General features: G+C 37.8%; 1 protein-coding gene and 1 long non-coding RNA gene across 5 annotated transcripts in view; one reads left to right on the top strand and one right to left on the bottom strand.

Annotated features, from left to right (window-relative positions):
* Positions 1–23,523, bottom strand: part of LOC114017257 (uncharacterized) — a 58,622-nt gene that overhangs the window by 34,121 nt on the left and 978 nt on the right. For 2 of the 3 annotated variants that reach the window (XR_003562195.2, XR_003562196.2), the window contains exons 2-3: positions 21,767–22,010; positions 20,276–20,316 (exon numbers count right to left, since the gene is read on the bottom strand). This is a non-coding gene — a long non-coding RNA (uncharacterized LOC114017257). Of the gene's footprint in view, positions 1–1,570; positions 2,208–20,275; positions 20,317–21,766; positions 22,011–23,523 lie in introns of those variants that run through there. The other variant, XR_003562194.2, reaches the window with a different exon arrangement.
* AKAP6 (A-kinase anchoring protein 6) overlaps positions 1–23,523 on the top strand; it is a 287,337-nt gene that overhangs the window by 1,363 nt on the left and 262,451 nt on the right. The gene's annotated exons all lie outside the window — the stretch shown is intronic.

The following is a 23,523-nucleotide window of genomic DNA, read 5'->3' on the forward strand; positions in this document are numbered from 1 at the left end:
TTAGAAAGAAAGAAAAGACCAGACACATGTCATTTTAATTGATCAATATGTCCACTAGGAATTAGGGAGTGGTCTCTGGCTCTGTTCTGTCTGTGTAGTTTATATTTCAAAAATGCAGCAAGAAAAATGCCAACCACTAATCTTGTAGTGGTGTCTGTATTTATTGTGGGTTTTAGTCCCTTATACTTCATAAAGTATGGAGTAGTAAATATAATGAGATCTTACTGCTTTTCATAGGGATGGGTGCGATGGTCTCGTCTGGCACAAGCTGGAATGGAGCTCCTATGTCTTAATTAGTTAGTTTATACTGCATCATATATGCTTTTTTTTCAGTATGGTCTGTGTACGTTTGCTGAGGTTTTTTTCTACTGCAAATCCCAAAGCAGATGACTGTAAATGAGCATTAGAATGATGCTTTATTTACTTGTGATGCATTTTTCAGTGTGAAAATAGTGGTCTCCTGTGCTTGCTGTGCTCTCATCAGGCAAACTCGGAAGGTATGAGTTAGCAAGAGGATGGGAAAGAGGGCGGGACAGCTGATGTCTGGCTAGTGTCAGAATTGGAGATGTGAAGAGAGCTGGTGAGCCATGCATTTTAACTTGCGACTTTAGGGACTGTCAAAGAACAGTTTATAAGGAGCAAATATAAGATATATTTGGTTGAAATATTGTGCCTTTACTAATAATAATGTATTTTGTTAGGCCTAGCCTGAGAAATTCTAGTGGTAATCAAGTCACTTGCAAGAGTTAAAAATGAGGGCAAACATACTGGGGGAAAAGGATCAACTTTTGACAGTATTAATAGAGAGATGACCTGCTGTGAAGCATACAGTGCAGATTTTTTTTAGTTTTTCTAATAATGAGAATGCAAATCATGCTGTGTTTTAAACATTATTTTTTTAAAAGTTCCTGTTACTGTCTATTCCACACACTTCTCACAGCATTGTTTGTCCTGGGGAACACTCGTTAATAATGGAGTTGTGATGACACTACTTGTTTCTTGGTGAACATCTTTGCTGATTCTGACTCCAGCTGAATACCTTGGCTGTAGAATACTTCCTGGCCATTTCTGTATGGACCTAAGTGTTTCACTAAGGTCTGTATATGAAGACATGAAAGAGTATGGAGTAATGAAGAGAATCTTACTATGAAGAGCAAGCCTACTTACCTGAGTCAGAACATGAGCAAATGTAGAGACACTACAGATTTAATACAGTTTTGTTTGCTGTTGAGGCAGATTCATGACTGGTACAATTATGAGTGAGACAGCGTTCAACAGTAGGAAATGTGTTGCTTTCAGTTTTGTTACACAGCTGGTTTTACTCATCATTACTGAGGGCAATATGTTTTGTAAATACATATACTCTTCCCCAAAGTAGCTGAATGTGGACAGTTAATCTGGAGGCTTGAGTTCCTCTGTGTATGCAGTTTCATACTGACATGTAGCTGGAGATGGGTGTATACTGGTGAACTTGAAAGGATGCTACTATTTAATCTTTACTTTGCTCTAAAGATTTTTATTATATCATAAATTAATTAGTTCCTACATAGCTTAGCACTGAACAGAGAGAAACAGAAGCTTGGTTCCTCCTAAAACAGCTATGAATTGATGACAGAACCTGACTCCAGCAGTGGAAATTGGTACAGTTTTAAGACTGTGAATATTTCTGTCAGTATATGGCAATGCAAAGGCCACTTAGAGGGGATCAGAGTGTGTCCTCAATGGAAGAAAGCCTTCTTTCTTTAAAGAGGAGTTGAGGGAACCCTGTGCTCTAGACTTCTGTTGGTCATTTTGCATTATAACAGTGGTGGGTTAGTGTCCTGTCCTTCCCACCCTCTGGCAGATCTGGAATGGGTCTGCATCCAGGAACTCATCCTTGGAAAGTCAAGTCAAAGGAGTCCTCTTTATCAGAAGTGCTCAGGCATTGATTAAAACTTGCAGTATTCAAAAAATGCTGGTGAAATATTTCCTTTGAAATAATTGAGAAATTAAGAATAATAATAAAGAAAATCCTATGCCATGTCTTAATTTACTTGCACCCGTCTATAAAAAAATCACTGCTGCATCATGAAAGAAATATTGACAAAATTCTGTGCTTGCCTTTTTTTTTTTTTTTTTAATTTTAATTTTTTCTGGTCTGTGTTGAATGCTACTGGCTTAAGGGAGATGTACAGTTATCCATAATGCCTGAAGTTCTGGAGTTGTATCTAAAAGAAAAAAGATTTGTATGTATTAGAAGATACCATGTTTGTCTGTTGAAGTAGAATATTTGTATTTTGTATTGTAAGTATGGCCTATGCTATATAACGAACTGTCTGTACATTCTGTAATGAGACATACTGATACTACTGGCATAAAATTAATGATACATGAATGCAAAAATGGCTTCAAGGAATCACCTTGCAACTAATTTATGTCTGAGTACTAATATTTCTGTGGACTAGGGGGGAAAAAATGTGCCTTTTGCTTTGCTGTTTTGATGAAAACAGCCACTCATTAAAGCAGATTCTAGCTGCAGAAAGTGGAAGTTGTATGTATTACCCCTATCATGTGCTGGGCCAGGTCTTTCCTGCCACAGAAAGGGAAGGAGAAAAAGGAAAAGCTGAGCTGGACAGAGAGCCAGGGGGAGGTCAGATTGCTGCTCTATGCAGTAAGGGAGCAGGACATACAGTGGGTGAAGTGACAAGGGATAGGCAACCATATCTGACATCACTGTCATGATCCAGAAAAGGTGGCTGCCATCCTGGGTTTCTCGGCTTCTGCAGGTTTTCGTACAGAGGAAGGGAGACCTCAGCTATGTCCCTAACCCTAAAAAGTTTTTGCTATAGACTTTTTCTATTTTGTCGGTGCTTAAAAGGTCCTTGTCCCTTGTTTGCTGAGTGGGCACACATGCTGTTCAATCAGTTCTCTTGTGCAAAGGCCCATGGAGTATTTTCTTTCTCATATTCAGTTTTGTATCTAATATTTTCTATTAATTTAAAAATAAAGACACCTAACCACACTTCACATCCCTCAAATCAAACATAAAAATGCCTAATATAAATCCCTTAAACTGGTTTGGTATGGTCACAGTAATTTTAACTGCATTAATATCCTACATATATATATATATATATACACACATGTGTACATATGTATAATGTCAGAAGGATCATCACAAAAATCACTCTTAAAGAGTGTCAAAATGTGCTTTCCTGAAGCAAAAGATTTCTTCTTATTAGAATACCTTCAGAAAAGCTTTGCTGCATGAGGAAAAGGGCTAGGGGATAAAGAAAAAAACCAATCCCGATAGCTCTTCCCTTCCTGTTTTATCGTTGAACTACAGGTTTCAAGTATCTAGACTCCTGGCTGCTCTGAATCCCAGCAAGACTGACTCAGCTTTTCATCCCTCCAAGGTCAAAGAATTCAGCTCTGTGCAGTTTATAATGTCTGGTGCTTTCAGATGAGATATTTAAAGCCAGAAATGCTCTCTGCTCTATGAGAACTCTCAGTTCTCATGGCATGTGTCAGATACAGGCTTGCTCTGGCAGCCTTGGCCAAAAGGCTGTCACCTCCTGCTTCTTGTCCAGTATTCAATCCTGGTGCCAGGCAAGGAGAGACTTTCTCTCAGCTGCTGAATGACGTGTCTTCTAAGACACCTGGAAGCAAAGATGGCTTGTAAATGTAAGTGAAGTGTTCTTCAGCCCAGGGCGTTGTCATCATGTCCTGTGGAGACTATTGGCCTCGATGTTAAGAGTGCAGGATGAGCACTGTGAATTGTCATAACACTTTCTCACCTTTGCCAGCTAAGTGGCTTCTGGATCTGTTAAGAGCACCCAGGGTAAGTAGTCAGCTCTCCACAGGACCAGTTGTTTTGCAGGGTGAGGCAGTAGAGGCGCTGTGCCAGGGGAACCACAGGACCCTCTGTGCGGCAGTCAGGTTTCTGTGAGTCCTGAGTGCAGGCACTGAAAGGCCTGACCCCAAGTACTGCTGGTGCCCCAGGTCCAATTACTTTCTCATAGACACTAAGTGTATAGCCAAAATGTGCTCTCTGTGTTTGGCAAAGAGATCTTTCCAGCGATAGCGATTTCTATGAGGAACTAGCTCTATGAAATAGATTTCCCAGCCCCCATGGTACAATGCCTTGTGGGAGCTGACACACTTAAAAAGATGGCCTTTGTTAGCTTTAGGTTGTGCTAAAAGAAGTCCTAGCTTTAAAGTGAGGAAGCACCCAACTGCAATAATTAGTTCTGTTTTCAGTCTAAATGTGTATCTATTACTTTCACATATAGTGGTCGGTGGTTTTTTTTTCTTTCAAGAGTTGCCCTGTACTGATTGCCTTGTAAACTCGATGTTGCCTTAGTTTCAAGGTTAGGATGCAGACATGAAGTTCCTTTATGATCTGTCAAAGAAGAATAATAATTGTTTACCAGCCTTGTGTGTGGATAAAATAAAGGAGGCATGTATCTTAATATAAAATGAGTTGGGTTGTAGATTTTTTTTCTTTTTTTCTGTGTCATTTTTGCAGCATCTTCTCTCTGGACGAGAACTTTGTAGCCAAGTCTTTAATGCATCAAGTTTTAAAATGCATCCCACCTAACCTCCATTATTACTTCTTGCAAACTATGTTAGACTTGCTTTTGTTGTTTTCAGTTCCTGCTCAATTCTATCACGTGTTGACTTCCTCTGGTCTGACTTGCTCTGTCCACCTTTCTGTTCCTGAATGTTATGCCTGTAATTGCTCTCTTCTACCAAGTTGTCATTTTTTTCTTATTTAAATCCCTTGGAAAAAAGTTGCGTGTCCTCTGCACAATCTCTAAAAAGTGGTTTGTGATAAGCTGTATACAGAAAACTTGTGGGACTTCAGGGTTATTACTATATTTTAAAATAACAAAACAATTCAGGTATCCCTACCAAATTTTGGATAGGACCCTTACAGCGCTAGGGGCTGTACAAATACCTGAGAAATGAAGTCTTTCTTTACTAGATTGCATTAATTTTCAGTTTAAATTGAGGTGAGAAACTATTTTCCTCACTTTTTGTAAATATGCCTCATAAAGGATAGGTAACATGCTCATTTCTTGGAAAAACTTTGGCAGACCTGGGAGAAGAAGCTATTTTTCTTATTGCTTGTATAGTACTTAAATAATCTTTTAATCTGTCTGGTTTTGTATTTTTCTGTTTGTACTTCTGTGTTTGTTTTCTGAGGTTGATTAATATTTGGTGTTGGTGGTTGTATTGGGTAAAGCTGAGCTCGTAGTGTAGATCCATGAAATTTCAAGGGATCTAAGGCAAAAAAATGATTGTTACCTATCCTAAATTATTCTGCAGCTTAATATGATGAGCTTGGGAATGTTCTAGTCTTTCAAAAGAGGAGGATCTGCTTGTCAACCTTTTTTAGACAAACCTTGACTGTATTGTTTAAGATGAAAAACATAATAAAAATCCATACCTTAGTTGCTGAAAGCTGGACCTTTATATGCTGAGTTGGCAACAGAAAAAAAATTTCTGTACACTTAGTTGTTTGGTTTTGTGTTCGGGGTTTTTTTTTGTTTGTTTTGGGGGTTTTTTTTGAAAAAAGCACATTTGTTTTGAAAGTTTTAAAACAGCATTTTCTTTATTGGCTAGGTAAATGCTTATCCTTTGACAGATTTCTGTGACAGAATACCGCCAAGGGAGTTGATATAAAAAAATTTTCTGCAAAATAATTTAAAACGTTTAAGAAAATAACCTACCTGCCTACTGAAATATTAGGCTTATTAGGTAGGAAATTAGAAAATAAAGATAAATGCCTGGTTTACACTACAAAATACAACCTTAGATGCTTGTAGTTGAGCCCACCAAGAAATAATGTTTAACAGGTGACTTGCTGCATTTTCACCCTTTCAGTAAATGTAAGATTTCTGACAGATATTTGGTGGAACTCACACAGTGAATACAAACCAAAAAGGAGCCAGATATTGTCAAGTCTGAGGGCTGTATAAGATTGTTTTTAAGATGATAATTCAAGTGTTAGAGAAACTCAAATAAAATACTACTTAACAATGCCAAAACTAATGAAAGACTTTTCTCAACACTTACTTTTTGTCATGAAAAACTGCACTTCAGAGTTGAATGCTATTAAGAGAATAACTAGGGTCTGTTGAGAATGTTTTCAAATACAGACATCTTTCAGAGCTGTTGCATGTAGCTACTCTAGGCTGCTTACAATTCTCAAGTGTGTTAGTCATGTTTAGAAGCCGCTTTTCCAGCTAAGGAGGCTAATTCCCTGGCCAAGGTACTTCTGTACTAGCAAGTATGTATTGTTCCTGTACTTCAAGCTGCACTGCTAGTTTCCTAAAATGTACCATATTTTGTTAGAATAATACATCAGATTTTGATTGCCACAAAAAACCCCACCCAAACCCCATAGCTACAGCTAGAAAAGGCTGCCGCTGTCAGATTTCAGCATGTCTAGTCTGTCAGTGAGGCAGTGACACAGCAGATATGTGAGTTGCCATTTTAAGGGTCAGCTATTAAAATATGCAGGGTATATATTACAGATCCTTAATATGTCATCTAGTCTTGTTCCTTCTCAAAACTTCATCCTAGTATTTTACTAGGTCATTAATAATAACACCCTTGTTTAGTTTTTGGTGACATTATGCACAGATACCTTGGAAAAATAATTAGGAGATTTTTGGTTTTCTTCTGTCTGGAAAAGGTGGAGTCCAAATATGCTCTATGCATGATGTAGGAACAGACAGTGTATCAGCAGCAATGATGATTCCTCTTTCAGAAGAAAACAATTTTAACCCTCCAAGTGCTTGGTACCTGTTTGCAATGCAGTAGCTTTTTAAAGAGAGATTTGATTTTGCATTTCAGTGAATTATGCAGAAAACTTCTTAATTACTCCTTTTGTTTAGCTTCATCATGTCATTTTAAATTGGATTGGAACTTCAATTTCATTTGCTGGTCCCATCTATGTGATCCCTTCTCTTTCTTGTAACTTGTAAAGTCACTTTGGTCAAGAAAATTAAATCCCCCTTAAATTTTTGTTGTTCTCTCTTCTCGTTGGGCGATACAGAGAAATGTTTGTCAGCATGTTGAGGGCTTGAATGGTGAGTTATGTAGGACGCTAGTATTAGATTATTATTTCTTTGAGGTAAGGATTATAGGTATTCTCCCTCATTTGCTTGTCACAAAAATGTACTGAAACTAGTAAAAGGACTTCATGGGATTAAATTTTAACGTAAGATATAGAATAAGAGCTGGTCAGAGAAGTGCTAAGTTACAAGAATGGTAGCCTTGGGCTGTGGCCTGTGATACTTGAATCAAGGAGACCTAGAAAATACTTCTGGCTTTGATACTTAATGTGCCCTGGCACATCATCTCTGAACCCCTGTCTCTTGTTCATCACCTGTGGAATGGACATAATTAATGATATTGATCCTCTTTGTAGAGTGCTCTGTGAAAGTGCTAGGTGACACTACTATCAATTTAACTTTACACACACATATATATACAGGCAAGACAGCAGCAGATGCCAGACAGAATGGTGCAAGGGAACACTGCTGAATAAAAGACAAATTTGGATGCTGAAAATAGTTTAATTCCTTTTTATTTTTACATTCTACCTTTTGGGATTTTTGTCCTGGGATAACGGATTGCACAGTAGAAGACTTACCAAACATATGGAAAACTTAGTGGTTTTGGCAACACAAAATTTACATTTATAAGTAGCATATGTCAAACTGTTGAGCCTACTTAGCTGAAAATAAAAGCTTAATTCTACAACTCAGCTTGAAAAGACAAAGCAGACATCTCTACTGGCTGAATCTAAATGATTGCCATACAGAGAGCAGCAACACCTGGTCTGTAAAGCTTGAGGCCACATGTGCGTGCCATCCTGCTGTAGAAGAAATCTTTTTTGGTGAAGAAGGGGGACCCACCATGATTTTGCATGATCTTCAAGGATTTTTTTCAACAATTAGAGCTTGATAAGAATTATTCAACAAAGTACTGTTTTCTCAGTTATTGCTGATTCATTAAAATACCTATTGTTGATCCTCATGAAACTTTTTTGCCGAGGTTTTGTTCAGAGAGCAAACAACCCAAACCAGCTTATGACTGAGGGATATGCATTAAAATGAGATGTAAGATATGTATAATAGACTAGCATCTATTCTGTACTAGGCAGACCCCTGGGTTCCGGAGATCTCTCTTTTTCCAGTCTAATAAATACTTAATTATTTATAGAAATTAGAATAGCTGTGTCAAGTGACATAAGGATGTATATTTCAGATAGTTCAGGAAAGAGGGGCACGGCAAGAAAGGCACCTTATCAAGCTCCCACAGTTAACCTGTATTTTTTTCTGACTCCCAATATAACTTAGAATCCACTTCAGTTTAGCCTTCCTTAGACCTATATACTGGCATGTAGCTTTGATTCCCATAGTCATCCTTTGAATTGTTAAAAAAAAAATAATCTAAGGATGTAAATAAAACAATCTAGTATGCTAAAATTAGTGCTGGACACACCTGAATTCCAATAACATATTTTCTTGAACTTTCTTGAATGGCTTATGAATTGAATTGTGTGTTTCTCTGTGTTCTTACCGGGTGTTAACTGTTAATGGATTATTAGTGGGGTTCTTCGTATTATTCTTATAAACTGATTGGTTCCTCATGCTTTTAACTAATTCTTAGTAAGTTCAGACTCTGGACAGCAATGACCTAATCAAATGTGTGAAGATAAAATAGGGTTCTGAGAAACATTCTTTGATTTGTCTGGTGCTTTTGTTGGTATGGGAGAACCACAGGGAGGACAGAGGTTGTAGAGAACCTCAACAAACCTTCAGTCTGTGAAATGCTATTTCCCCCTTCTACATCCAACCTGAAAATTATACATTCTGACAGTGAAAACTGATAGCATTTGGAATGAGGAAAAATGCCACTTTGGCAGGGCTCAGATGATATTTTTTTTTAAAGCAGTATTTTCCTAGACTGGAGAAGGCCTCAGGGATTATAATTAGCCTGTCTTAGGCTGATTAGTGTTGGGTACTTGAAGATTCTTGATCAGCAAAATAACATATCCTGACAGGCTAGTGGAACGAGGTCCAGTGTTTCACTTCTCACTGCAGGGAGCTGAGAAAAGAATCGTTTTGGTAGATTAAATCCTTTTATGAGTAAAAATGCTGGATGTATTGAATATTTAGAGGTGGTTATCGCCTGGGCCAGGATGCATTGTGCTTCATTCCAGCTTTCTGAAGTGTTTTACTGAAGGTGAGGAAAATATGGTCTATGCTATATGACTCTGTTTAAGGTGTCCTCATCTTACTGCTAGCTGCAGCATAAAGAAAAGTTGGCTTCTTTCTTAAAACTAAACCCAGACATCTTTACATCTACAACTTAAACTTCACACAGAAATGTACTCATGATTAAAAAGCCAAATAGATTTTTTCTGTTGATCTATGTAGTTCTATGATCAGAAAAATTGTAAACAAGCATTTCAATTTTAATTGCATATATTTTAGATCTAACTTAATAAATGAGTTTATATGATTTGCTAAAATGGAAATTCAATTGTCTGCATTCAACAAAGACTAGAGAATGAATAATTAAATGGAATGTAGAATGTGTATATTGGATATGGTTCAAATTTCCTTCTGAAAATTGTTTCAAGTAATCTTGAAAGATCTTTACACAGAACTAAAATACTAGGGAATACATTATTGCAACATGATTATTTTACACACCAAAACTCTATGAATAGTTGCATTGTCTGTAGTCAAAAAACTTCAGAGTTGGTTATACTATCAGAAATTATTTGCTACAGTTTGCAGCATTTAAACAATCTCTTTTAAGACATCACAGAATCAAAGTTCGATTCCAGTGGGATGAAATAGGCAATACTTCAAAAACAAACAAAATTCTGTTCAGTGACCCTTTAGAAGATTGGTAAAGATGTAGATGTAGGTCAGATTACCAGCAATTTGATATAAAAATTATGAATCTAGTGGTAACTCTGTGGTACTGAGAGTAGAAAAAAGTCCAATAATGTTTCCCCATTGTAGTTAATCATACAGTTATTACACTTTTTGGGTGGTAATACAATACAAATAATATCCTTTTTTAAGGGGAGGAAAAATATTGTTCTTTAAGATTAAAGAGATTAGAGGAGTAGATGTATGGGGGTGGGAAGGGAGACTGCTATCTAAGCAGTCAGTTGACTAGCTCATCAAGTGTATGTGCCAGGGACATTAACTTTGACTCCAAGAAACAAATCTAGAACATATTGAAACACAACAGGGAAAACTTGATTTAAAAAAACACACAAATAAAATGTGAGCTTCTGCGGATGAGTTTTTTTGTTTTTAAATAAGAGTGAAGGAACTAAAAAGGCATAATGGCACTTTAATGGCTCCCAGGCTTTGCAGCAAGATAATTCCTGCTGCAGTGACAAGGGGGAAGGCTGTCAGAGTTCCCTTGAGAGCGGTGCAGTGGCTGGGAGGAGCAGGGTCTGCAGCACAGCAGCGGCGAGTGGGGTTTGGTCTGCTCATTACCTGTGACAATATTGCATGCTTGTAAGTTACGTCTTGGAACTGCCCAGAAATGTCAGCACAAGGTTAGTCTTGAAACTACCTTAGCACGTTTTTCTTTTCACAATCATTTCTGTGCTGCACCTATTACAGGCATGCCGCTGAAACGTGCCTCAGGAGGTGTTTAGTTCTTGGTGCAGGTCTAACTGCTGCTCCTGGCTTCTCATGTTTCACGTCTAATGGAAATATAAATCTGTGGATCTTATTCGAGGCTTACTGGAGTGATTAATAGGCGTCAGGCCCAGTATCTTCCCATGTTGTGTGGGTTTTGGTTGGGTGTTTTTTCCTGGTTCTGTGATTTCCCCAAGGAAAGTGTCATGTGGTGAATTAAATGAAGCCAAGCAGAATTCTTGGAAGCAGCAAAACCATTTGAAATGTATGTGTCTCATTTGAGATTCAAAGGTTTGAAAAAGGACTATGCAACTGTAAAGATTTGGGAATAATCTTGCTCCTCAGCTTCCTGCTAAATACTGAAAATGTTACTGGTATTGCCTGTGAAGCTCAGGGTGCTGCTATAGTATTGTGGAGTGCTAAAACATTTTTTTGTGTGCTGTCAAGCTGATTAAGATCTGAGTACCAGTAATATTACGCAGGTGCGTTTTAAATTCATTTTTCAAGAAGATAACATGAGTATTTTGCCTTCCTGAGAAGTGATAAAAAAATCTTACCAAATTTGATGTGCTTTGTCCTTGCTATCCTTTGATATATATAGCTTTTAAAGGGTAAAGAAGGCAAAATTTTCGGGAATGCATCAAGAACTTTAAAGATGTGTGGCTTTATTTTTGAAAAGGCCAGGAAAGATATCCATGGCCTGAAAATAAGATTTAAAAATTCATTGATTTTTATGTGCAGAAGGCTAGACTGCTTGATATTATCATCTTAAAGTTTTGGGTGTATTTTGCTCTTATTTGAAAATGAAGAATCCCCAGTACTGAATCTGAGAACAGAAGATTCTTAGTTGTGCAGGGAACAGTTTCGTGTAGTGCTTTCTTTGAACTACAGCATAACAGCCAACTTGAAACATGAATTTACAGGAATTATTTATGATAGCTGCAGGAAATGAAGTCCTATTTAATGACAAAGCAGGGATAATAGTGACAAAGTAGACAGGCAGTAAGAACATTAGGGTCAAGATCCACAACTCCATCTGCTGATGTAATTCAACCTGTTTTTGAAGAAATCCACAGTAGGTACAAGTTGTTTTTGCAGAGCCTAAAACCAAATAAGCCGAAGAGAGTAGTGTGATCTGTTCTGGTATGGGTTATATTTCTGTGGTTATTGTTGTTGCTAATGTCAGAAAGAGGGTCTTAGCATGTGAAGTCCCACACAGATGCACACGGAAGTCCTGAGTATCTGCTCCCCACCCCAGAACACATACTGTGTTAGTGTGTGAGTCTGAGAGCAGGCCTGCAAAGGAACGTGGCAGGCATGTGAGAGGATATTAAAGATTTGTGACATGAGCTCCTACATGACCTGTAACAGCCCTATTAGGTACTCCTACCACCACTTATTGACAGATAGATTTTTTTTTTTAAGAAGTGATTCTTGCTGCTAGACATATGTGGGGAGTGCTAAATGAGAGAGTCAACATCCTTTTAGGATGCTTGGGCAGATAAGGAAGGGATTTGAGAGGAAGAAAATCACGTGCCCAGGGTGTGCTTGTCGTATCAGGGTACCCCGGTGCACAAGGAGATGCAGAGAGGCAGCCAGGAGCAGCCCAGCTGGTTGGAGTCTGGAGAAAGCATTAGTGAAGGGGCACAGAATGGGAAGAGTTTCATAAGAGCTACCTCAAGCAAAGAGGGGAGGAATTGGATTGCTCCAGGCTGAATGGGTTTGCTGTGGGCTGTAACAAGCTGAGGGAGAATGAGGTAACAGCTGATACAAGTGGGCCAGAAGTTAACTGCTGCTTAAAGACTCCACAGGCCCTTAGTCCTATTCAGCTCCTGTCAAAATGACGTGAACATTGCAAACCCCTCTGTGGCCATCTAATGGGTATGATGCACTATTTCTTAGACTTATTCCCAATACAACTAGAAGTTTAAAGCACAATATGCAACAAAATATATGTAATGGCATTACCCAGTATGGTTACAGCATGCAGAAAATGAATCAGCAGCAATATAAGAACATAATAATAAATTTAACTTTGGCTAAGCGAGCTCATTTTTTAAATCCTTGGAGACTCTGCAGGATGTTTTAATGGGTCTTTTGTGATGTGGATATTTCCTCAGTTTAAAAACTAGACTAAGGAGGTTCATTTTGCATAACTTAGGAAGGAGCCTTCATACGTTAATGATTTTAGGTCACTGCTAAGCTAGACCAGATGTGGATGAATGGCTTAACAGTGAAATGCTGCATATCCCATTACAAAGCTTTTTAGGCTCTATACTTACCCTTTGGCAATAAGCTTGCAATTAATAAGTCCTTAATACACAGCTGTATGTCAAAAAAGGCAATATGAGTTCCACCACTGCTCTTGATGATTTTGGGGGAACCTTTGAAGCCAGCCATTGACAACATAAATTGAGGGAGCCATCTGTAATTAGGAATAGCTTGATCTGTGTATCATTGCCACCCAGAAAGATATTGTCTCCATCTGTGTTACAGAGGTTAGCAGAGAACCATATTGAAACCACAAATTAAACCTATTTTCTGGGTGAAAAGAAGGAAATGATGTGATTTAGAGAGCTGCTAAATAGGGAGTGCACTTTCTGAAATACCAGCAGTAGTCTTTAAGATTTGAATAATTCTCATCTAAAAAGAAGACATTATTGACTTGCAGAGATCCAAAAAATTCTGTTCTCTGAAATATGAAAAATAATAAAAGATAATTTATCAACCTTTTTTCTTGTTGATATTTGATATAGAATAGGATAGTTCCGTTGGAAGGAACCTACAATGATCATCTAGTCCAATTGCCAGAGCACTTCAGGAAGTCCCGAAGTTAGAGTATGTTTTAAGGGCATTGCCCAAATGCCTCTTAAACACTGACAGGTGAGGGGCATTGACCACCTGTCTAGGAAGACTATTAAAGTGTTTTACCCTCTCAGTAAAGAAATTCTTCCTAATGTCCAGTCTAAGCCTCCACTGCTGCAGCTTGGAACCATTCCCATGTGTCTTATCACTGAATATCAAGGGAGAAGAGATTGGTGCCCCCCTCCCTATTTCCCCTCCTCAGAAAGCTGCAGAGAGCAATGAGGTCACCCTCAGCCTCCTTTTCTCCAAACTAGACAAACCCAAAGCCCTTAGCTGCTCCTCAGTACATCCTTCCAGCCCTTTCGCCAGCTTTGTTGCCCTCCTCTGGGTGCATTAACATCCTCTTTAAATTCTGGGGCCCAGAACTGCATACCTCAAGGTGAGGCAACACCAATGCTAAATGCAGTGGGATAATCACCTCTTTTAACTGGCTGATTAGGCTGTGATTGATACACCCTGGGATGTGGTTTGCCCTCTTGGCTGTCAGGGGACACTGCTGGCTCGGGTTGAGCCTGCTACGAACCAGCACCCCCAGATCCTTTCCTTCAGAGCTGCTCTCCAGCCACTCCTCTCCCCAAAGATGCTTGTGTCTAGCATTACCCAGATTTATATTAATTTTACTATATTAAAATTAATTTAAAAATTAACATTATATTAAAATATAAAGGTAGATGTGGAATGGTTAAAATGATTGGGCTCACATGCTCAAATAGTTTGGTTGCATTTGGTGCCTAGTACTCTATTCTTATTTCATTTATAGATGTCCTTTTTGTTTAGACAGGTGTTTTGCAGTCAGAAATGTTATGTGATCCTTTTAACAGCGATGGATCTTCCACTAAATGTTAGAGTGCTCAGTCAATTAACTGATGAAGCCGTTATTGTATCTGTCTTCTCCACCATTAATTCTGTCTATATGTCAGTGCTTTGTCATAGATGAATGAAAATTTAAGTAAACAGGTGAGAATATAATTAAAATCCATGTTTCTGTGGAACCTTTATATCTTAAAATTAATTATCAGTGTATCTGTCTATATCGTGAAACAGATTTATTCTATATTAACTTCATCATCAGTCCACATAGAAAAATCTTTTTTAATGATATGTGCTGTGATTTAAAATGAAAAACTGGCAGGGGTGGGGGGAAGTATTTTTACCGACTTTGCAATATCTGAAATGTTAAATGTAAAAAGTAGACTACTTGCCTCTGCAAAAGAACAAACAATACAAATAGCTGTATTACTTTCTGAAAATAATAGCTACATCCTTCTGGCATGGAGCTCAATTTAATCAATGCTGACTTTGCATCCATTATTAAGAATTTGTTTCCCTAGACTATTAGAACATGATACCAAATTATGATCTGCTTAATAAATCCAAGCATACTAAAACTACATCCTTAAAACAGCAGCTGAGGACTTTAATTAAAATTCTGGCATAAATGACATTTTCTGTGTGTGAAACTAAACCATAGCCACAATTTCATATGTTGTTTTTATGTCTGGAGCATATAGGTTAGGCATACATTTTTCAGCAAATATTGTAGACATGCTTAATTAGGCAAGCGATTTTATTTTCTCTGGGGAAGAACATGTTTTCTTCAGCAGTTTGAAGACCACTCATGGTTTCAAAAGTATCTAAGAGAACATGTACTGACCTAGTACTATAGGTCACTCGCAGAACTATTCAAAGATTCCAGTTAAGACCCAGGAAATTTTTTTTAATGCATTTATGTGGGCCAGAATTTAGAGTGCCTTATGCCTCCCAAGGTAAGAAAAATTGCTTGGAACGAGGCTGAAAAAGCCAGTTTCGTTCCTAGAATTTAAAGTTTTCTATGATGAGATTATTGCAGCTTGTTCATTAAAATGTATGTACCATAACTAAATTATCTTAGTGCATTTTATAGGATTTCATATTTTTTTTTGGAAGTAAGAGATGGAAGTCGTTCATGATTCTTTCTTTATTTTTCATGAAATTGGTGCAAACAGGTATTTCCGTTGAATTTCCTGTCTTGGTGAGTTTACTCTTAAAGCTTTTGAAAAGATATTTACCTTCACACATATATATGAAATCCCTAAGAATGATTGCATTGTAAAGCATCATAAAAATTGTTGATCAAAGTAGTAGTAAAATGAAAAAAAGAATAATTTATTTTGTTGTAAAGCTTTTCCTTGTTTCAAAATTTTAAAACCTTTTAGAAACGGATTCTAAAAGATATTTTGAATGGTTCTGAAACTTTATCTACTTGATTCTGAAAAATGTAGGTACAAAGCTAATATAATATTTTGGAGCTGTTTTTTGAACAGTCTTGTTTCCCAATACACTGACTTACAGTTAAAAATTTACAAAGATTTTTAAAGAATGAGGGAGAAGAATTTGCAATTCAAGTGATATTTTCTGACTTCCATGACAGAAATTTCTGATCAGCGCCGAAAAAATAAAAAATTGTGGCAAGTCAGATGTTAATGGTTGATGAGACAGTAATAACCTAAATGTAGCAGAAACTGTGTAACATTGACCATGTATTTACAATCCCTTTCACACACGTTTTCTAATATTTCAGAAAAAAAAATCTCCTAATCACATTAGTTCAGAATCGTCTCTGGTTCTAGCAGTATAAAGTTTACAGAATAAAACATTTTCAGATATAAAACTAAATGAAGTAGTAATAGTAAAAATAAAGGTAGTAGTAAAGCTGGTACCCATTTCAGTCTCTGTCATTGTCAGTTTCCTAAAGAAAAAAATGTATTATATGTAGTAACAGAATTAAAAGCAAAGAGAAAAAGAAAAATTGAAGTTCAGCTAAGAATAGATAGCTCTGAAGTCTGCAGCTTTAATGTATAGCGAAAGGTATTGGCCTTTTCAAGCTATTTGGTCTTCTCAAGCTATTCAGTCTTCCCAAAAGGGAAAAGAAGCATTCCTGTGGCTAATATGTGGATTAGTCTAAATGCTTGTTTGGGCCTCAAAACAATTTTTGATGTGAATTTTTGTCCTGCTATGCTCTCTGTTTACTTCTTTCTGCTCTTGGAAGTTCTGAAGTACTATGGGAACACATTCTTGTGGTGTTTCTGACCTGACCCAAATGGAAAATTAAATAACAGAAAGCACCATTACAGTCTTGGTGCCTGCTGATACCTATTGCTTCTGTTAGATTCACTACATCATAACTTTCTGAAATCTATGAAACTAGTTACCTTAGGAAACATTGTGCTGGCTACTGAGCATTAAGAAGGTGTGTTTCTCATTTTATGCACTTGAGGCTTAGGTGAGATACTGGTGTTCACTGAACTTCAATTTCACTAAAATCTGAGTAGCAGACAAAACTTTTGAATGATTGGAAGTTAACATAAAGCTAAATGCTTTATTTTCATTTTCACAGCCATTGACTTTCATTTAAAAGTGCCCTTGGTTTAATTCCATAATGTAAGAAGTGATGGGTGTTGCTCAATGAATGAATGAAGACTGGAACAAAATAAATTACAGTCTAGAATGAAAAGCATTGACAATTGAGCTAGCAGTCTAAATCAGTAAGTCATCTAGCACCTGATAACTCTTATGACTGTTAATGGAACTATGCAAATTTAGGTGCATTGCTTTTTATGAAGATTTTATAAAGGGTGAAAACCTTTAGGAAAGCTGGAGATTGCATGAGCAGGAAAGGTCCTTTAATAGTTTGTTCCTCAATTGTACAGATGTTGAGCTTGATTCCTGCAGAACAGAGATGCTGGCAACTCTGAATAGGCCCATATACAAGCTTTGGCTGGTTAGAGCTTGGAAGATCTATATTGGACTAAAAATATGCTGGTGTTTTAGCACATTTATAAAAGATGCACATCAGTGACTATCAGGGTATGAAAAAGTGGTTACAATAATGCCCCACAGTGCCTAAAAACAGGAATGCATATATTAAGTCTCTTTGCAAGAGTGCCAGGACAAGTCTAGCACTGGCAATTCTATAATAAAATGCACTACAGAAACCCTGAGATAACAGTAAATGAGCTCAATAGCTTTGCATCATATAATGCATTGATACAGAGAGCTCAGGCCACTAAAGCAGTAAGGCTCCATTAGTGGAGTACTTTACCTGAGGCAATAAATTTATCTGTCAGCTGGGCTTACTAATGGAACGTGGCTACTTTTGGAGAAATCGGATTCACAAACTTGAGAAGCCCTTCACTGCATCCTGCTCTGCGGTAGGGATGATCAACAGTGTCCATCTCACATGTAGCTTTACCTGGTGTCTACAAACAGCTAAAGTAATGACAAAAGGGAATCCTGAAAACTGACTAATAATTTCAGTTGAAAATTCACTGTGGAAGAGTTCGCATTATCATAGCATGACTGATAGAAGATTTGTCTGGAACCCTAATGTATGCATGTACACATACATATGCATACACGTACATGTTACATAATGAGTTCTGGCATGCTAAAAAGCTTTCCTTCATTTAAAAATCTTTGCTTGATGACTCATTTCATCCCAATTTTAGAAGGTTTCTTTCCATCTTCTCGTAGAAGGGTGACAATGCTTCACTTCACCACCTCCACTTTGGTCACTGGCAGATGGGAAATGGGTCAAACTCTCTCAGAAGCCATATGTTTGCTCCCCGTGGGGTGCTGAAGGAAGAAAGGATTGATTTAATCCTTATTACTGCAAGAGCAGCCGTGTGGAAGGTGGATTTCTCTTAGGACCTTAAAAATTAATTCTGATTAAGGGAGAAAGTGAATTGGAAGTGCAATACAATAGAATAACTCTGTGTACATGCAATTCTATTTCGTCGTGATGAGTACTTTCTGCTGCTGCCTGTTTGCTGCCAAGCAGCTGCCTTAGCGTTTCCCTGGCTTGCTGTTTCCTCAGCTGTTATCAGCACTGCCTTTCCTCCTCCCCCTCTCCTTACTGAGATAATGGGGAATGTAGTTTGCTATAACCTCCACCAGCACCCGCTCAGCGGCAGACCAGCCCTGGCTGTTGTGCTACTCTAGAAGCTGGTTTGACTTGTTGGCAGTTCTCTTTGTAGCTCCTGCAGCAGCTTGCCTCCAGCCATTTCTCGTTTCTTAAAGGATTCTTGTTCCTTTTGCTGACACACGCTCCTGTGGACATGCCTTGTTTGGACTGGGGCAGAGTTTTGTGAAAAGCAGTACTTTATTATTGTGTCTGGAGGTGGAGGAGAATTTTTTCCCCCTGACGTTACTGAGTCCCAGCAAAAAGGAAATGCTAGCTCTTTATTTACTTGAGGTATAGGCTCAGATTCTTTGCTCAGAAGCTGCTGTAACCAGTTTAACCACAGAACAGGATAAGAAGTGATAAACAGAAATGAGGAACAGCTAATCTGGCAGCAGGGCAGGGACCTTGTGGTAGCTATAAATGATCTTAGCAGTACCTGAGACACCAATTGCACTAGAACGTGACTGAAGTGTCACATTCTGCAAGGTCCAGACTGGAAGAGGAAAGAGGCTTTCCAGGCATTTCTTTTGAAGCGTTCTGTATTTTCTGATGATATATACAAAGACTAAGCTCTAAGAAGTCTTGTGAGTAATGAAAGCATAGATGGAACCACAGATGAATCGTTCTGTCATGTCCTATCAACACTTGGTAGTTTTTCAGACCTGCAATCCTGAGAAGATTTGAAAAATTCCTGATCTGAATAGTGACGTAGATGATCGGGCCTTAATACATTGTTTTTTTCTTAAAATTCCTTAGTGCTGGTGTTGATGTCAGCAAGTGCACATGATGAAAACATACATAAACATGTGTTTTATACATTCTGCTCTGTTTGTGCTAGTTGTTGCACATGGTGCTGCCAAACAGAATTGTCTGCTCTTTCTATGCTTAGTTTTTCTCCCAGCTTCAATTCTGTCTTGAATGTCTGGGAGGCAAGAGCTGAAAACCATAGTTCTTCAGGTTTTAATTTCAACAGCAAAATGAGATTATAACAGGTACAGGATTTGGTTTATGTTATGATTTAACTCCTAATGTACCTATCTGTTTCTTCCCTTGCTGCAGTAACTAACACTTTCTGATTTTTCTTCCTGTCATTTAATCCTTCAAAAATTCTGAGCCATGAATCTGTCAGGAGAGTAGGTGTGGGTGCCAGCCCCACATCTTTGCCTTCACTTGTTCTTGGAGCTGCTATTTCTCCACTGCCTCTCCTTTCTCACCTAAATGTAGCCAGTGAGAAAGGGAAAGGGTGAAACTCCTCTTAGTAAATCCATGTCATATTTCTTTGAATTTATGCACCATAGCTTTTCCATGTATGTTCTCAAAAACTTTGGGGTGGTGGTGTTTTGGTTTTTTTTCTTGGGGCATCCTCCGATAACTACCTGCTGTTTCTTGAAATTTTTGTGGTGGAACTGCTGCATCCTGATGCCTCTCCAAAGTCAGGAGTCCTGCTGATATTAATGTACCAGATGCTCCAGAACCTTCATGTACCCCCCCCTTTTTTTTTTTGAGTGGTGCAGGTAGCAGGCAGCATGTCAGTAGTAAGGCTTAGTAGGTTAAGCCTTTCTGTTGAATTGCTGGATCTGTAGAAATACAGCTGAATAGCCCAGGATGTAAAAATCAAGCCAGTGTAAGGTGTTTCTAATAAAGAAGGGGAGAAAGAGGAAATGGGATAATGTAGCTGAGCTGGAGGGAAGCGTCAGTGCATGCACTACAGGGCTGTCAACTCCTACGCTTACATCCTCAGAGCTGAATCATTAACCTGCACTGAAGTAAAGTGAGGTCAAATCTCTCTCTGACTTACCTGTTGGTTGAAGTTTCCTAGGGCTTGGACCTGAGAGTTGCCTGGCAGAGAAGTTAGAGAGAAAACTTGTAAAACGCATGATAAACTGAGAGTGAAAAATTATTTTAGGGGTACTAGACGTATTCTTTATCCCAAGCTGAATTTATTTCACTTTTCCTATTTCCCTCACCAATGCAGCTCTGCTCAGAACAGCATTTATAAGAACATTGGTATAGACCAGCCACTAGCACTTTAGTTACTGTTATATGTACGTACAACTTGTACTAGTCTAGAAACCAAAGTGGTGAAGATGCTGACAGTGTACATGTATTTCTAGTCATGCTTGATAGCTACATTTATAATGATGGCAATCCCAGGATGCCTTTTCTATGCTTGAAATATGCTGTAATTTCATAATGTTCAACCTGGAAGCAGGATACCACCCAGCACAATGATCTCTGACTCATCAAAAGAACTAAGTGCTGAGAAACCACTGAAGATGATTGTGTGTGCAGGCTTGGATTTGCAGCTAGAGCTGTGAGACAGAATGGAGGAGCAAGTATATGTGAATATTATTGTGGGATTGGAAGACTTAAAAGATCACCACCACTAAGACTAAGAAATGAGATCTGGGTAATTCTCCACCATACTGGGAGAAGTATCCAGAAGCATTCTACTGACAGGAGGGGTGATGCATGTTCTTCACTGTATATTTAACTAGAAATAAGGTACAATTAGAATCAAGGCTCAGCTAGGAACAAGGTTCAATATGTTTCTCTTGCATTGTTGAACACACAGACTTGAACCAGTTCTGCAAGTGGAGCAGATCAGTGTAACTTTATTAACCTAATTGGGTCTGAGGATCAGCCTCAAGGGGCTTATACTGTTTGTTTTGAGATTATTCCTTTTCTCTCACTCCCAAGTCTCTCCTGCCCCCCACCTTTTAGCTTGTACATTTTCAAAATTTGATACAAAGACAGTTTCACTCTCCTTCATCCAGTGGCTATTTTGTGATTGTGAAGAGTAGGAATAAGCAGGTCACAGTGAAACACTTAGGTTGTAGAAAGTATTGCAGCTATGTAAATTGTACCCATTCAAGCAAAAACACTATCTACTGCACAAATTAAGATATTGTCCTGTAGGAGACCTATTTACTTGTGCCTGCATGGTCACATAAAGATATAAATACATTTTTATATATATGCAGGCATTTTTTTTTTCTATCCATGTAAAGTGGTGTGTAAGACCTTGATAAATGTTTACCATTGGAAATGAAGTTTTTCCAGATGGATAAACATCTAAGGCTAAATTTTCTTTGGATTTCTTTTGTGAGAGGGAGATAACATTTTTAAAATATATGAGAGAAAATACAGATTTGATAGTATTAATTAAAAAAATGAGGAAACAAACCGTAAGAATTTCTTTAAAAATGAGTATATCTTAAGATACTTTAGTATCTTTAAAATACTTGAAAATGATACTTAAAAAGCATACTGTAAAATAAGAACTTACTATTGGCAGCAGGCTTATCCTCACGTCTCACACGCTTTTTTGCTTCCACAGCTGGTTAGGCTATATGGCCTTGAAAAAACATTCTTCATGTGGTTGCAGTTTACCATGCATTGCTCCTTGAAATTTCCAGGGGTGATTCTTATACTCAGCATGAAAATGAGCACAGGAAATAGTTTTCCTCTGTTTTTTATGATCTCTTTGCAGTTGAAAGTGATCTACAAGTTCTCAAAAAGTGCAAGATTTCCTGTATCACAAAACAGTGATCTAGTTTCAGACCGCATACATCTTGACAGAACATTCACTTCTCCAAAAATTTCTTTCCTTTTCAGGTATTTAACAGGTTCAAAATTACTTGTCAATTAGAAAGTAAAAACCCTTTTTTGACTATAGGTTGCTTAATTTCCCCCAAAGCACTCTAAATATAAAGTACAGCCAAAATGAGTTTTACATGCTGTATTTAATCTGCGTCCAACAAATTTCCAAAATTCGGATCCATTATATTAGTTAAGCATGACACATGGAGATATTCTGTGCACTCCTGTGTAGCCTGAGCACAACATCATTGTTGCAATAAAATCGATTACATAATGGATGTTGCTGGGTTTGCTGCCAGGAGAGCAACTACTCTTACGTGAGGAAGCCCCAGGAGTTTGAGTTGACTTTGTTGGACCTTTTTCTTTACTTCCCATTAACATCACAATCTCTTTGTATTTCTTTCTAGGGCTTACAGTAACTTGTGTACAGTACATGAGTAGAAATCTACTTTTGTTCTAGAATTTTTCCAAAACCGTGAACAGCAGTCAGTAACTGTTGATTTATCGTACTTGATATGTTTTACCTTCTCTGAATCTGATGTTAAAGTAACAGCCACAGAAACAACAAAGATAATTTTCTAGTAACATTTTTTTTAACCAGGGTAAATGAATTTCCACTTCTTCCCCCCACGATGCTTAGTTATTTAAAAAACAATACTCATGTCACATCATGTCATCAGAGCTTATAGATCTTGTAGAGGTACAGGCATTTTGGAAAAAGCTCTAAGGCAAGGCATGGAAGGGATGAGAAAGGGAGAAGACTTAAAACCTTTAGTAATCTGGATTTGTAATATAGAGCTTAAAACTGGAATATGAATATATCTATAAAATTAAAAAAAAACCTGTAGCACTTTAGTTTCCTTGCCCCTGATCTTGTCCAAAACAAATGGTAGTTAATTTGGTTAATCATACTTACAGAAGTGGTCCCATTTTTTAGAATGATGCTGTGCCTAAGAGAAGCCATAGCGATCTGTTCCCTTCTTTGTTTCATTAAAGCCTACCGGAGAACTTTGCCGAACAACTGTTATTTACCTAATTAACATTACAATGTAGTGTTCTAGTTCCAGTATGCGTTACAGAAGTCTTTCACCAAAGACACCAAAACTGTCAATTAGTCGGTCTTGATTATTTGATTACTGCTCATTATGATGCTCATAGAAAGAGCCATCCTCATTATTGCTTTGAATTTAAGCTGCACACAGGCACGTTTCTTGTTTTTGGTTTCGCTTGACTCTTAATTGCTGTAAACTACTTGAACATAAATTATGAAGATAAGGGGCAACTGCATGAAAGCATGCCTTATTCATGTCCGCGTGAAGCCAAACACTGCCCGTTTGGGGGGTTGTTTTTACTTTCTTTGGTGTGTTTACCATGTGTTATGGTGTCATATCATCATCTTTCATTCGATAGGAGTGCATTTCAAAGGAAGACAGCTGAGACTTT

This window comes from Falco cherrug, chromosome 7 (genome assembly GCF_023634085.1).
Source record: "Falco cherrug isolate bFalChe1 chromosome 7, bFalChe1.pri, whole genome shotgun sequence".
Taxonomy (NCBI): domain Eukaryota; kingdom Metazoa; phylum Chordata; class Aves; order Falconiformes; family Falconidae; genus Falco; species Falco cherrug.